The 15,478-nt window shown below is 40.2% G+C and overlaps 1 long non-coding RNA gene across 1 annotated transcript in view; it reads left to right on the top strand.

The window, feature by feature from the left end:
- Positions 1–7,134: 7,134 nt before the first annotated feature.
- The window catches only part of LOC133066183 (uncharacterized), a 245,423-nt gene continuing 237,079 nt past the window's right edge, over positions 7,135–15,478 (top strand). Inside the window, exon 1 of the long non-coding RNA XR_009695101.1 lies at positions 7,135–7,187. This is a non-coding gene — a long non-coding RNA (uncharacterized LOC133066183). The remainder of the gene's footprint in view (positions 7,188–15,478) is intronic.

Here is a 15,478-nt window from a genome sequence, read left to right as displayed (position 1 = left end):
TTTTAATGTCATGGCTGCAGTCACCATGTGCAGTGATTTTGGAGCCCTCCCAAAATAAAGTCTGTCACTGTTTCCCCATCTATTTGCCATGAAGTGATGGGACCAGATGCCATGATCTTAGTTTTCTGAATGTTGAGTTTTAAGCCAACTTTTTCACTCTCCTCTTTCACCTTCATCAAGAGGCTCTTTAGTTCTTCGCTTTCTACCATAAAACACAGAATAGCAAACTTCATTTATGACTGGAATGTTGTTGACTAGCACAGGAAGAACATCGATTTGAGTATTCTTCAATTGGTGATGATGAATTTGCCATTGGTGCATTCAGTAAATATTAGTTGACCACATTCTCTGTGCTCCCATTGGCCGCTTTTCCTTTACTCTTTTTTTACATGTTCAAGAACTTAATCTATTGGTTAATTGTCTGATGCTATGGAGATGTTGAGTGTAATGATGGACAAGAATACAACAGCATGTCTGAATGAACCTACAGTTCTTAGCCCTTGAACTTATGGATCAATTACATCAGCTACCATTCCCTTTTTCTGGTAAGCAAGATTTCAAAATAGTGACTGTAGATGAATTAGAACCATAGTAAGAAAGCTAAGATGATGCGATTCAGAATAAGATTGACTGGGCTTGACTGCTGACTCAACAGCTTACTGTTTAGGATACCCTGGGAAAGATAACTTCACATCATGGGAACTCAGTTCTCTGATCTGCAAAATGGGGTAATATTACATCCGAGGTTCAGTGTGAGAGGTAAATGAGAGGATCTTCTAAAAGTTTATAGAGTAGGGCCTGGTATGGGGAAAATTCTTAGTAAATGTTAAATCATCATTTTTTGATCTCTTGAAATATAGTAAAGAGTAATCATCTCATATGAATAGAAAATAGCCTTTAGACTTACCTTCTTGTCTAAAAGCTTGCTGCCAAAGATGCTCTCTGGGGGCGCAGTATATTGTTCTCTTTACTTGCTTCCGTGTACAATGAGTCAGGTACAGCAGTGAGGTGAACAATTGCAGTAGATGTCAGGAGACCCAGAGTTGGTTGTTACACCCAAGTGGCTATGGAACAACTTTGTATCAATTCTTCAGTCACTTTCAGATAATATTTCCCTGTGTATAACACTGAACTGTTGGAACCATGGTAGGTGGCAGTGAGAGCCTTGAGATATGTACGCATCGTGGTTTAACAAATATTTTAAAGAACTAATGTATCATGTAGTGCAAGTGAGCAAAAGCACACATCCATGTGAACTCACTGGGCTCTTTAGAAGTCTTTTAATGTGGTTAAGAACCAAGAGCCTATCATTTATTGAGCCTCAGGTATGTTCTAGGTTCTATGTACTTATCAGCCCATTTATTCTTCATAGTAACTTCATGAGTAAATTGTACGATTTCCATTTTCCACATAAGAAATCTGAGCCTCCAGGAGTTTAAATGATATATTCAAGTTCATATGGTTAGTGAGAATCAGAGAAGGGATCCAAAGCCAGACCTGTTTTAACTGCAACCCCTGTGGTATAGTATCAGTGCTGTTTACTTCCAGGCCAGATCATTTAATTGCCAATGCAAGATTCTCCTTCTATAGGGGCAATTGGCTACTCTGTCAGCCTATGTCCTGGGTGACTGTGATGAGCAGAATGCCCTGCAACATGAAATAAACTTGTAGCATGAGCTTGAAATAAGCTTTGTGTTTTTTAGTTGTTAAGGTTTTTCAATTCTCTGTTACTGGAGCATAACCTGGCATATCTTGACTAATACATGTTTTAAAAGGTGATTAACACTGATAGCTAAGTTATCTGCAATTTTCCTATTTGTCAAGTAGAGGCAGCAGGCTGGATCACCTTGAGGAGGATGGATAATAATTAAATGTTTATGAGTGCTGATAAGATAGGTCACAGGTTGAAAAGGATCTTTTGTCATCCCCCTCCCCACCCAGTTTTTTCTCTCTGATCAGTTTCTTTTCCCTCTCTTGCCTTTCCCCCACCCCTACTTTCCACCTCTTTCATTTTTTCCCTCTGAGCCTCTGTTTAGTCTCTGGACAGATCTAATGCCTAGGGCCTGAAAAAAAAAAAAGTGAAAATGTTAGTCGCTCAGTGGTGTCTGACTTCTTGCAACCCCATGGACTGTAGCTCACCAGGCTACTCTGTCCATGGACTTCTCCAGGCATGAATACTGGAGTGGGTAGCCATTCCCTTCTCCATGGATCTTCCCGACCAAGGGCTCGAACGCTGCATTGCAGGTGGGTTCTTTACCATCTGAGCCACCAGGAAAGCCTAGTGCCTCACAGCCCTCAGATGATTTTTAAAATAGGAAGAAAAGTTCAGAATCCAGGAAAGCAGTGTTGAGAATTTCAAAGATGAGACTGCTCATCTTTTAGTTCACACATTGGTTAAAAAAAATGATATTTAAAGAGTTTACATTTAACTAAGCAAAGCAATCATAAGTCTTAATATCTCAGTTTTCACATATTTTCAATATTCTTTTCACCTCCGATTCTCTTGGTATTGCATATATGTGGCCTAAGGAGGCATCTTGGCTAAGAAGCTTGTGCAATCAGATTGAATTTATTTCTGGCTGAGTCCATCCCTGTCTGTCACCCAATTATCATCAATAAATATTTAAATATCAGGCCAGCAGCCCCTGAATGGAACCCTGGGGATCAGGCCTCTGTGAATCCCAGCTGATCATTATTAATTCAATGAATATAGTTGTAAATTAGCTAAGAACATACAATGGAAGCAATTACATGTGCTGTTGTCAGTGTGGGCTCACTTCACTGAAAGATGTTTTAAATTTGCTTTTGCCTCATTCTAAAAAAAGACTCAATTTGCTTCAAACTAAATGCTGTCTTAGTGTTCTTTCCAAATATTAAGAATAAGGCAGGTTGGAAGAGCCATCTCTGAAATGTATTGCTCTGAATGACTTAAAGGTTTGCAGAGTCACTTTTTGAGTTAATATGAATTGGCAGGCAAAATGCTTTTCACTGAAATGAATCATGTGCTCAGGGTTATCTGGTTTTTTGTCTGAGTTAGAGAAGTCAGAAGTAGATAGAAATGAAATGACCCATTATCAAATAATCAATGAAAAAGCTACACTCCTGCAATGTTTCTGGATCAATATACAAGTTACCTTTCAGACAGATAAATTATTCTTGTGTAGTTCAGAGCAGAACAAAGCCCACTTCCAGCCAGATGTCCCAAGTGCGTTGTATGTAAAAGCAGAGGAAGAAGGCATTAACCCACCAGGCACGCATGCACATACACGCACGCGCGCGCGCGCGCGCACACACACACACACACACACACACACACACACACACACACACACACACACACACACACACAAGCAAAATGGGCGCTGTCTGTGCAGCAGCTTTCCTAAGCAGTGCCTGATGAGACTGTTCTTGGGAACATGATCCAGATCCAGAGACACAGGCTGCTGAAGGTTTAGGGGCAAGTGTAGATAAGGCTCTCCGGAAAGGGCATGTTCATTTCCCGAGGGCAGGGGCAGGAGTATGAAACCGCAAAGACTTTCTAAAAGGCAGTTTCATAGTACCTATCAGAATTAAAATTTCTGTGCTCTTTGACCTAGCAATCCAGTTCTAAGAATTTATCTTAAGATGTATTTATAGATGTGTAAAAAGGTATTTATATGAGGACAGGACGTTTCTTTGTTGTCATAGTAAACACATAACACATCTTACAAATGCCCATCAAAAAGGGAGTGGTTAAGTAAATCGTAATCTGTTAATACTGTTGAATATTATCAGCCATTAAGAAAATGAGATTAAATATATATGTGCTGACATATGATTTGGGGAGGTTATTCAACCTCTCGCAGCTGAAGTTTTCTCATTTGTAAAATGAGTATAGTATTTAATAAGCTGAGTGACAGACTAAATGAATATATTTGTGTGTATATGTATGTTGTACATATGCAATTTTTAATCTTTGGAGAGACTAAAATTCAGAAAACTGAGAAATTCAGTAGATAGAGCTAAGTTTAGAATCCCAAGACCCTTATCTAGGAGTGGGGGCTGGGAAATGGGGAGACAAAGGTGGAAGGAAAATAATCTTGATTGTAAATACACATAATGCCAGGCTCTCTGCTGCATATTTTACATAATCATATCATTTAATTCTCACAGTCATATGAAGTGTTGGTATTATTATCTCCATTTTACAGGTGAGAAAATAAGGCTCAGAGAAGCCTACCCAAGGTCATACAGCTGTATGGAGCAGAGCTAAGCTTCCTGTGTTGGTAATGTCAAAGCTGTGCTTTCTATCACCTCCTTCCAGGCTGAGAAAGTATCATACTCATCCCTGGATATTCAGAGTCTAGCATACAGCCTGACTCCATTATGCTGGTTACGTTTAATTAAATATTTGTTGAAAAAATTGAGGATATTGACATGGGAATAATTATTATGATACTTTGATGTGTAAACTTTTCTGTACTTATTTTATTCCATCTTTATCAGTCACCATAGGCTAAGTTATGCTGCAGTAACAAATAACTCCAAAAATCTCAGTGGACTGTTCGGTTCCTTGTACTTCATGAATTGACTACCTCTCTGCTCCATGTTTCCTTCATTTCAGGACTCAGGCTGAAGTAACAGCTCTTTCCTGGGATACTGTGAGTCTCGTGGGAGAGGAGTTGAGGGATGGAAGAATTATCTATCCATTAAAGCATCCATTCATCATCATTAAAACTTCTGCACAGAAGTAGCCCATATCACTTCCACTCACATTTTATTGGCCAAAGTGAGTCAGATGGCTGACATGAACATAGTCAGGTGGGAAAAGTATAATCTTCCCGTAGAAAGAATCTGTTGGGCGGGCCCATTGAGGGGAAGTGTGTAAGAGAAGCAACTGATGTTTTGAAGAGTAATGCACATCCCCCACTGCTCTGTTGCAAAATAAATTTTGAGCCTCTTAAAATAGACACTGCATTTTATACTTCTGTTAGCTTATATATATAGAATGGAACTTTTAATTACTCTTACAATCCTAGTCTTTCTTCACTAAGTAAAAAAATTAAGTAAACTTAATTTTGCTATTACAGGAGTCAGTCTTATCCAAATACAGTGGTTCTCAAAATGTGTTGAGGGAACCCTAGTACTTTCCGAGACACACTCAGGGGGTCTATGAGGTCAAAATGATTTTAATAATTATACTAAGTTGCTATTTCCTTTTTCACTCTCATTCTCTCATGAGTGTACGGGTTTTTTTTTTTCCAGATGTTACATGACATGATTATTGGAACAGATCAAATACTGAAACAAATATGACAATCCAGTTATCCAGGCATTAAAGAGATGTGCAAAAATGTGTAGTAATACCACTCTTCTCATTAATGTTTTCATTTTGGAAAACATAGCTGTGTTTGATGAAAATGTTCATGTGTATTATATTTTTTTCTTAATAAGGCTAACAAATGCACTTAAAATTTTTCAGCTTTAATTTCTAATATAGCAATATGTCATATTGGTCCTTTATAATCAGTTCAGTTTAGTCACTCAGTCATGTCAGTCTCTTTGTGATCCCATGACTGCAGCATGCCAGGCTTCCCTGTCCATCACCAACTCCCAGAGCTTGCTCAAACTCATGTCCATCGAGTTGGTGATGCCATCCAACCATCTCATCCTGTAGTCCCCTTCTTCTCCTGACTTCAGTCTTTCCCAGCATCAGGGTCTTTTCCAATGAGTCGGCTCTTTGCATCAGGTGGACAAAGTATTGGAGTTTCAGCTTCAGCATCAGTCCTTCCAGTGAATATTCAAGACTGATTTCCTTTAGGATGGACTGGTTGGATTTCCTTGCAGTCCAATGGACTCTCTACAGTCTTCTCCAACATCACAAAAGTTCAAAAGCATTAATTCTTCGGTGCTCAGCTTTAGAGTCCAACTCTCACATCCATACAAGACTACTCGAAAAACCATAGCTTTGATTAACTAGATGGACCTTTGTTGACAAAGTAATGTCTCTTTTAATATGCTTTTTTTTAATATGCTTTTTAATATGCTGTCTAGGTTGATCATAGCTTTTCTTCCAAGCTGGAAGCATCTTTTAATTTCATGGTTGCAGTCACCATCTGCAGTAATTTTGGAGCCCCCAAAAATAGAGTGTGTCACTGTTTCCCATTGTTTCCCCATCTATTTGCCATGAAGTGTTGGGACCAGATGCCATGATCTTAGTTTTTTGAATGTTGAGATTTAAGCCAACTTTTTCACTCTCCTCTTTCACTTTCATCAAGAGGCTTCATCCAGCCTGGCTATATTTGTCCTTATAATACATGTAAACAATAGCTCTCTGGGGGTACTTAATAATTTTAGTAAGAGTGTAAATGGGTCTGAGAACAAAATGTTTGAGAACGTCTGTCCTAAAATGATGTGGCAGGCCCTGTCTATTTCAGTGAGAATATAAGTGTTAAGATCATTAAACATAGTTGAAGTTTCCTTAGCTATAGTGTGGAGCCCAGTGGGTTCTTATAAGTACTTATTTTTCATAATCGTCACCAGTGTTCCGTATCTTGTACTTCCTGAAGGAGAGAGATGATTAGTTTGTTAAAGAAGATTGGTTGCATGAATTATTTTCAGCCTTGCAGAAGTTCACAGCTTGATGTTACATCAGTAATGAATAAAAAAAAATGATGGTACATAACCCTGAAAAGAAAAATGCTGCTTTCTAATAAGGGGCCCTAGTAATTTAGCATTGTCTTAGAACTTTATCATCTTGTCTCACTAGCTTCAGAAGAATTACAGAAGAAACCAAGCCACCTGTTTACACTGATGAATGAAAATAAGGAACATTTTGTGGAGAGCCTTTATTCAGGCTCCGTAGTGTTTCTCACTTATGAACAAAATTAAGCCTACTTTCACATTTGTGACCAAGCTCAGCCAGTTTTGTTTTGTTTTTAACTTCCCCTTGTTTTGTGTTGACACTACGCTAGTACCCTGCTTCCCAAAGAGGCATCTCCCAATGAAAGGGCTTTAACTTTGTGGGCAGAGTCTTGTTTCTATTGCAGTTTTCTTAACAAATAACCTTGTTCTGAAAGTTCTGGAAGGACAGTTCTGAAGGGGCATCTGGATGAGCACATTTTTGCATGTGTGTGTTGGAATTTAATGCCAGGAAGAACTTCGGTCCTTATGAGAAGCCAGCAGTGCTGTGTACCCAGCAGTGAGAGGTATGTAATGTGCTGCATTTCATTTTCTGCCTCAGCTTCCAGGAAGCTCACACGATATTTATTTTTAGTGATTTTTATTCTTCTTTAATGCAAATTACTTCCATTTTGGAAACAGGCACAAGATATGATATTAATAAATGAACAACAACAAGTCAGATGCAGAACAGCCTTTAAACGTAGGTAGAGGTGGTAACAACAGCGTTTTGAAAGGCTCAGCTAGGATAGAAATCCCTTCTCGAGTGCCTTGTATCTACCACTGCTACATGAAATTGCCTGCATCGGGTCCTCCTGGCAGGTAACATATTTGATCTTTAAAAATCTGCTATGTTACAAAGAAAACACGCTACCAGAAGAGTCATACTCAGTATTTGGGATGAAACACTGATGAGTCGATGAGAGTGTGAACTGAAAGAGAACTCAGCTGTCTGAGTCTCAGATGTATTTTTTTTTTTTTCAAATGTATGTTTTTATTAACATATACCTCTCAGCTAGTGATCAACATTTCCAAAGAGACATAGAGAGAAATTTTCCCCATGAGGGTTATATAGAGATTTTTCCCCTTCAGGTAAGGTTTCCAGATAAAATGCAGGACACATGCAATATTTGGGACATGCTTATACCAAAAAATTATTCATTGTCTATCTGAAATTCAAATTTAACCAGGTGTCCTATATTTTTGTTTGTTAAATCTGGCAACCCTACTCTTAGGGGAGCAACATACAAACCTTTTTACTTGCTAATCACCTCAAAAAGTGATTCATAAATCACTTTTGATTCATAAACAGATGTATATTTTACTTTCTAGTATATCATAGGGTCAATCCTTTTAAGTGGGTCTGAAAAGATAAATGGGTTATGTACAACTTGGTTTCTTTCAAGTATCTACTGAAAGGAAAAGCTTTTATGTAAACAGGGAAGTGACAAAGCATTTCTTTTCTCCTATGGGTCCCAGCACATGAGAAAGTGCACCCAAGAGAATTCTTCCAGCCAGGTTCCTGCTGCCACTCATGATGACCCCTGATGGGGAAGCTTGAGACAGAGACAATATAATGCACGAGAAGGAATGGGGAGACCAACTTCTAACTAGTGAGGTTTAGACTTTACAGAGGAAGGACACTTGTCATTACACAGCCAAGCCAGGTTGAAATTTCCTAAAGGCAATACTTTGAACTGTAACATTTCTGGAGCTTGGACCAAGTGACTCCTTCGTTTTGCATGGTGCAGACCTGGATGTAGCTCACAGATTATATTGCCTCTAAAAGCCCTCTTGTTTCCCATCCATCTTTGTCCTGTCCCCACAAAGATGCACTGAGATCTCTCACAAACCATCCATTATTCCTTTGCCAGGAGCATCCTGACTTTAATACAAATAAATAATTAAAAATAGCAGTTAAAAAAACAAACAAAAACAAAAATAAACACCCAAAACCTTCTCTGCTGTTTAAGCTGTGCGTGGCTTAGGCTGTTCACTTCGCTTTCATCCTCTTCTTGGCATGAATTATACGTGCTTCTGTAAACCCAAACTTAAAGCCCAGCATGGCTTCAGATAGCTTCATGCTGCATGCCTTTATGTGGATTATTTCTCACACAAACTATGGTGATTCTACTTCTGCAGAGAAGGGCAATGACTTGCTGAAAGTATTGATTAATTACATTTCATTCATTGGTTTGCTCATTTCACAAACATTAAAAAAAAAAATGCTTACCTTGTGCCAGGAGCTGTGTGCAAGGCACAGAGAGACAGATAAATAAAGCCCCATCCATGCCCTCAAGGAGCTGACAGGTTAAACAAATGTTTGCAGTTTGGTGTGGTGAGTCCATAGAGGTGCTGCAAAGCAGGGCTGAAATGCTGTCTGTGGGAGGGGGAGGGGACAAAGAGCAGCTCAGAGGAGATTTATGAGCTGAAGCCTGAGGAATAAATAGGCATTTTCTAAGTGCAGAAAAGGCAGAATGGGAATAGCCTGGGCAAAAGCAAGGACTTCATATAACATATGAAGTGTTATAACTTGTTCAGTGAGAGGCCTCCACAGGCTAAAGATGATCCATTGGGATCCCAAAAGAAAACAGCTTCACTTTGTATCTGTGTTTTTATGCAAAAATTAACTTTGTTAATATTCAGTAAATGCTTCATTATTTAGTCGCTAAGTTGTGTCCGACTCTTTTGCAACCCCATGGACTGTAGCTCACCAGGCTCCTCTGTCTTTGGAATTTCCCAGGAAATAATACTGGAGTGAGTTGCCATTTCTTTCTCTAGGGGATCTTCCCCACCCAGGAACTGAACCCCTGTTTTCTGCATTGGCAGGCAGATTCTTTACCACTGAGCCACCAGGGAAGCCCCATTGGGCATATGTAGTCTACTAAGTACGGTGCTCAGCTGGTTGCATGCTCAAAATGTTTTACCAAAAGGGGGTGCTCACAATCAAGCTAATTTGGTTACCCCTGCTGGAGTGGTAGGGCTTCCCAGGTGGCACTAGTGGTAAAGAATCTGCCTGCTAATGCAGGAGACAGAAGAGACCTGGGTTTGATATCTGGGTCAGGAAGATCCCCTGGAGTAGGGCATGGCAACTCACTCCAGTATTCTTGCCTGGAAAATCCCATGGACAGAGGAAACTGGCGGGTTGCAAAGAGTCGGACACGACTGAAGTGACTTAGCATGCATGCTGGAGTGGTAGAACTAGAATTCAGTTCATGGCCGCCAAGTCTAACTGTAACAGCACCAACAGGAGTCTAGATAATGATGTTTCTTTTGGACTCAGTTCAGTTCAGTTCAGTTGCTCAGTCGTGTCCGACTCTTTGCGACCCCATGAATCGCAGCACGCCAGGCCTCCCTGTCCATCACAAACTCCCGGAGTTCACTCATACTCATACCATTGAGTCGGTGATGCCATCCAGCCATCTCATCCTCTGTCATCCCCTTCTCCTCCTGCCCCCAATCCCTCCCAGCATCAGGGTCTTTTCCAATGAGTCAACTCTTCGCATGAGGTGGCCAGAGTATTGGAGTTTCAGCTTCATAGGGCACATCAAAATATAGATAGAATGCTTAGAGTGCTTGTTAAAAAGAGGCAGATTTCCAGGCCTATCTCAGATCAATAGAGTCAGGAACAGGCCCCAACAACCTGTATGTCTAATAAGCTCCCCAGGTGATGCTTATTGCCTTAGTCTTGTCAAGCTGCCATAACAAAATACTACAGACTTGGTGGCTTAGATAACAAAAATATATTTTCTCACAATTCTGGAGTCTGAAAAATCTGAAATTAAGTTTCCACCAGGGTTCAGTTTCTGGTGAAGACTCTTCCTGGCTTGTAGACGGCCACCTTCTCCCTGTGTCCTCACGTGGGGGAGGACGGCGTTGGCGTTTCCTCCTCTTCTGCTTTGTGTCCCTGAAGTACAGTTGATTATAATATTGTGTGAGTTACAGGTCAGTTTTTAAAGGTTATACTCCATTTATAGTTAGTATACAATATTGACTATATTCCCCCCTATTGTACAATATGTCTTTGTGGCTTATTTTATACATAATAGTTTGTACCTCCCACTTCCCCAGCCCTCTATTGTCCTTCCCCCCTACCGGTAACCACTAGTTTGTTCTCTATATCTGCAAATCTGCTTCTGTTATATTCACTAATTTGTTGTTGTTTTTTGTTTTTTTAAGAATCCACATATAAGTGATATCATACAGTATTTGTCTTTATCTTTCTGGCTTACTTTATTTAGCATTATACCCTCCAAGTCCATCTATGTTGCTGCAAGTGGCAAAATTTTATTCTTTTTTATGGCTGCATAGTATTTTATTGTGTGTATGTATGTGTATATGTATATACACATGCATATATATGTATATACACACATAAGAATATATACAAGAATATATACACACACACAAATATATTCTTCTTTATCCATTCATCTTTGTTGAATGTTTAGGTTGCTTCCATATCTAGGCTATTGTAAATAATGCTGCTATAAATACTGGAGTATGTGTATCTTTTCAAATCAGTGTTTTTGGTTTTTTCAGCTATAATATATACCCAGGAGTATCAGTGTTATTGGATCAGAGCTCTACCCCTGTGACCTAATTTAACCCTAATCACCTCCTTAAAGACCTTATCTCCAATACAGTCACATGGTGGGAGGGGGAGGGTTAGAGCTTCAACATATAACTCTTGGGGCTTCATAGTTCAGTTTGTAGCATTTATGTTCACTGAAGTTTGAGGAACACTGCTCTAGTCTAACCGATAAACAAACAGTAAAGTGAGTGATAAGTTCTGAAGTAGGTCCCTTTTTTCCTAAGTCTGAACCCAGAGGAAGAGTCAGAGAAATGAGGGATTTCTAGCTCCCATCTTGCCTTTCAGACTAGTGTTGTTCAATTGAAATGTAATAGCAGCCACATTATGAATAATATATGCAACTTAAAATTTTCTAGTAACCACATTGAAAAGAAACTATAAAAAAAGGTGAATTTAATAATTGCTTAGCTTAATTCAATATATCCAGAATATCAGTTCAATATAAAATCAACATATAAGGTTATATAAGATATTTTATAATTTTTTTGTATGAAATCATTGAAATCCTGTGATATTTTATACTTAAAATCTCAGACAAGCCAGATTTCAAGTGCTCAGTGGTCCCAAGTGGCTAGTGGCTACGATACTGGACAGTCAATGCTAGAGTTTTTCAACGTCCCATCCAGTGCTTTGGGAAGCAGAGCAGACAAGGTGTGTTGTGAACATGCTGTTCAAACAGCATCATTTCTAAAAGAGGCTTTATGATTATGATTAGTCCTGAAATGTTTTTGTTAACACGACTATCCTCTAGCCAGCAGCTTAAGATGTCAAGTTTGAGCAGAGAACAGAAGCCAACGGCTCATCCTAGTGGTTGAAGAAATGGTCACCATTCAGTGTTCTGTTTACCATTTACATAAGAAATCTCAAGCTGCCCGAGCTGGCTGAATCATCAGCCAGGCTGACTGGGTGATAGTTCGCCCTTAAATGAAAACTGAGCTGCATTTGATTTATCACCCTCAGCTGTCACTTCTCACCTCCACTGAGCCTTTCCCAAGACCACAATAAATGTCACTTCAAAGGTTCAGGGCTGGCTTTCAACTGTGAAGAGCATATTAGTCCTGAAACAAGCTCTTTCAAACAAAGCAGTGTCGGCCGTCAGTGTTGGGGTGGAGAGAGCATATGGAGAAAGTTCCTTGAATTTTATATGAAGAAGAAAGCATTAGGTTAACCCTGAGGTTAACTTGATCCCACAAGACCAAGTTTGGGATCCTCCAGGGCTACTGGCATATTATCAGTGCTGAGATGTGTTGAGGTGTATCTTGGGACCCACCACAGCCCAGATGCTTCTAGTTACTTTGAAGACAACAACTTCTTGTCTTATTGGAGGAAATTGACGGTATTTAGGTGGAAAAGAGACATTTGGTGGGGAGGGCGTGCAAGGTCACTCTCCTATATTTGAGTGCTTTTTGAAGGAGAAATTAGACTCATTCTGTATAGTCAAAAAGGGCAGAATTAGAACACATTTTTAGTTCAATATAGAAGTGTTTTTAATGAGACTGTGGCATCATTAACGAGATCCAGACATTAGATTGTGTTTCCCTAAGGAAACACAATACCTACTTTGGGTCAAGCATTGTCACTTGTATTATTTCACAATGAATTTCACAATGTTCCTGCAAAGTAGGTACTATTACCTCGTTCCAAATGTGGCATCCCTGTGCTCCAAAGTCATAATGACAGCAGCCAGGGTTCCAGCATCTTCCTTGCATCTGGAACCTGCTGAATGCTCAGCTTTCTAAAACCGACTTTATGCCCCAGACAGGAAATCAAATGTAAAGGTCATTTGCTTTCTTTGCTGGATTGGAAAGGACACAACTTGTCTGTCTTGTACGATGAGATTTAATTTTTTTAATTTAAATTTAACAGATGTGAGAACTACATTAAAACAACTTGTAGAAAGTTGCTCAAGGTTTTCTTTAAATGAGTACTTCCTGTTCTCACCAATGATAATGTGTGTCATGGCAGAGTCTAAATTTTCTATGCAGATTTAAATTTTTTACTAGCCTGTGCAATTTGTACATCCACAATCAGTCTCATTTGCTATGATACATGAAGGAATATGTTACTGACCCAAGTTGGTCCCTAACAAAGGTCCTTCTGCTCAGTGTTGCTCAAGCCAACAGAATAAGACTGAGTTCTTCCGCTCAAAGTTTTAGTCTTTGATCAAAGAATGAAGAGGTGTGAGCGTGGCCTCTAAAGCTCATGCTCTCCCAGAGAGACTGTAGTGGGGGCTGCTTTGTAGGGATCTCGCCAGCAAAGAGTGGGTGGAGGGAGTGTGGTATCAGGCGCAGCTGTGCTGCTCGGGCTCTAGATTGCAGAGCCGAGAGCAATGCCTCTGCACACGGCTCACCACTGCTATCTTGAATTGAATGTCCTGGGCAGCGTTTCTGCACATAGCCCTGGAGCTGAGATGTCGGCACAGTCGTGTTATAAACTGGCTGAAGGGCCAGGTGCGAGGCCTCTGGACTTGGCACCCTAAGAGCAAAGGGACTACATGCTGCACAAAGGAAAAGGTTAGACCTTATCACCTAGACTCCGTCTTACTTTTCTTGGGGCCCCCAGTGGGCTTTGCTGGTAACTGATGTGTTCAGAATGCAATTCTAACATGGATACTGGTTTTTCTTTTGTTGTAACCATGGGATGTGTGGTAACTCAGGCTGCCTCCTGTCTCTTGTGGCAGGAAGTGGAGTGTGAATATCTATGTGATACAAGCATGTAATAAGATATTCAATGGCTGACACTACGGTGAGCTTACGTGTCAGGCATTGTTCTAAGGGCTGATGGGTCTTAGCTCGTCGTTCCTGTTGTCTCTCTCACAACGCGATACTGTTATTAAAATACCTCCACTTTATAGAAGAGGGAACTGAAGTACAGGGAGGTCACATAACTTAGCCAGGTTGGGGAAGTAGTGAGTGGCAGAGTCAGGTTTGGACCTGGGCTGTCTAATGAGCAGAAGCGTAATGGCTGTGTTGTCTCCCACTGTTGTTGTTTGGTTATTATGTTGTGTCCGATTCCTTTGAGACCCCATGCACTATTGCCCACCAGGCTCCTCTGTCCATGGGATTTTTCAGGCAAGAATTCTGGAGTGGGTTGCATTTCCTTCTTCAGGGAATCTTTCTGAATCAGGGATTGAACCCACGTCTCCTGCTTTGGCAGGCAGAGTCTTTATCACTGAGCCATCTGGAAAGCCCTGTCTTTTGCTGTAGCAGAGTTTAATTTTTCTCCTACTTTACCAGCAAACCAGAACGCTGGTAAGACCTTGGTAGAGCGCAGTCTTGTGCTCTCCTGTGTGGTAACCATGTGTGGCTCTGAGCTCTTGAAATGAGGCTCGTTCAGTTTGACATATGCTATAAGGATAAAATAAGTACTAGATTTTTGAGGACTTAGATTGAGAAATAGAGTATCTTCGTTTTTTTTTTTTTCTGATTTATAAGGCTTTTTTATATTGAAAAAGTTGCTATTTTATTTTTTTCATTTATTTTTATTAGTTGGAGGCTAATTACTTTACAATATTGTAGTGGCTTTTGCCATACATTGACATGAATCAGCCATGGATTTACATGTGTTCCCCTTCCCGATCCCCCCTTCCACCTCCCTCCCCATCCCATCCCTCTGGGTCTTCCCAGTGCACCAGCCCTGAGCACTTGTCTCATGCATCCAGCCTGGGCTGGTAATCTGTTTCACCCTTGATAGTATATTTGTTTCAATGCTATTCTCTCAGAACATCCCACCCTTGCCTTCTCCCACAGAGTCCAAAATTCTGTTCTGTACATCTGTGTCTCTTTTTCTGTTTTGCATTTAGGGTTACCATTACCATCTTTTTAAATTCCATATATATGTGTTAGTATACTGTATTGGTGTTTATCTTTCTGGCTTACTTCACCCTGTATAATGGGCTCCAGTTTCTTCCATCTCATTAGAACTGATTCAAATGAATTCTTTTTAACGGCTGAGTAATATTCCATTGTGTATATGTACCACAGCTTCCTTATCCATTCGTCTGCTGATGGGCATCTAGGCTGCTTCCAGAAATAGAGTATCTTTGTTTGCTCATGCGTATGTTCACTTGTTCATTCACTATGTCCCAGTGCCTGGGAGGCACCAACAGTGGGATGGAGCAGAGTCAACAGATGATTTGGCTCCTGTTCTCCTGTAGCTCTACATTCTGGACGGGCTGGAGACTTGGGGGTGGGAACTGGACCCCATGAAATAATTATATAAGTG

Source organism: Dama dama, chromosome 12 (assembly GCF_033118175.1).
Source record: "Dama dama isolate Ldn47 chromosome 12, ASM3311817v1, whole genome shotgun sequence".
In the NCBI taxonomy this organism is placed as follows: domain Eukaryota; kingdom Metazoa; phylum Chordata; class Mammalia; order Artiodactyla; family Cervidae; genus Dama; species Dama dama.
Note: the sequence above shows the minus strand (reverse complement) of the source record. Positions and strands in the feature narration are given on the sequence as shown.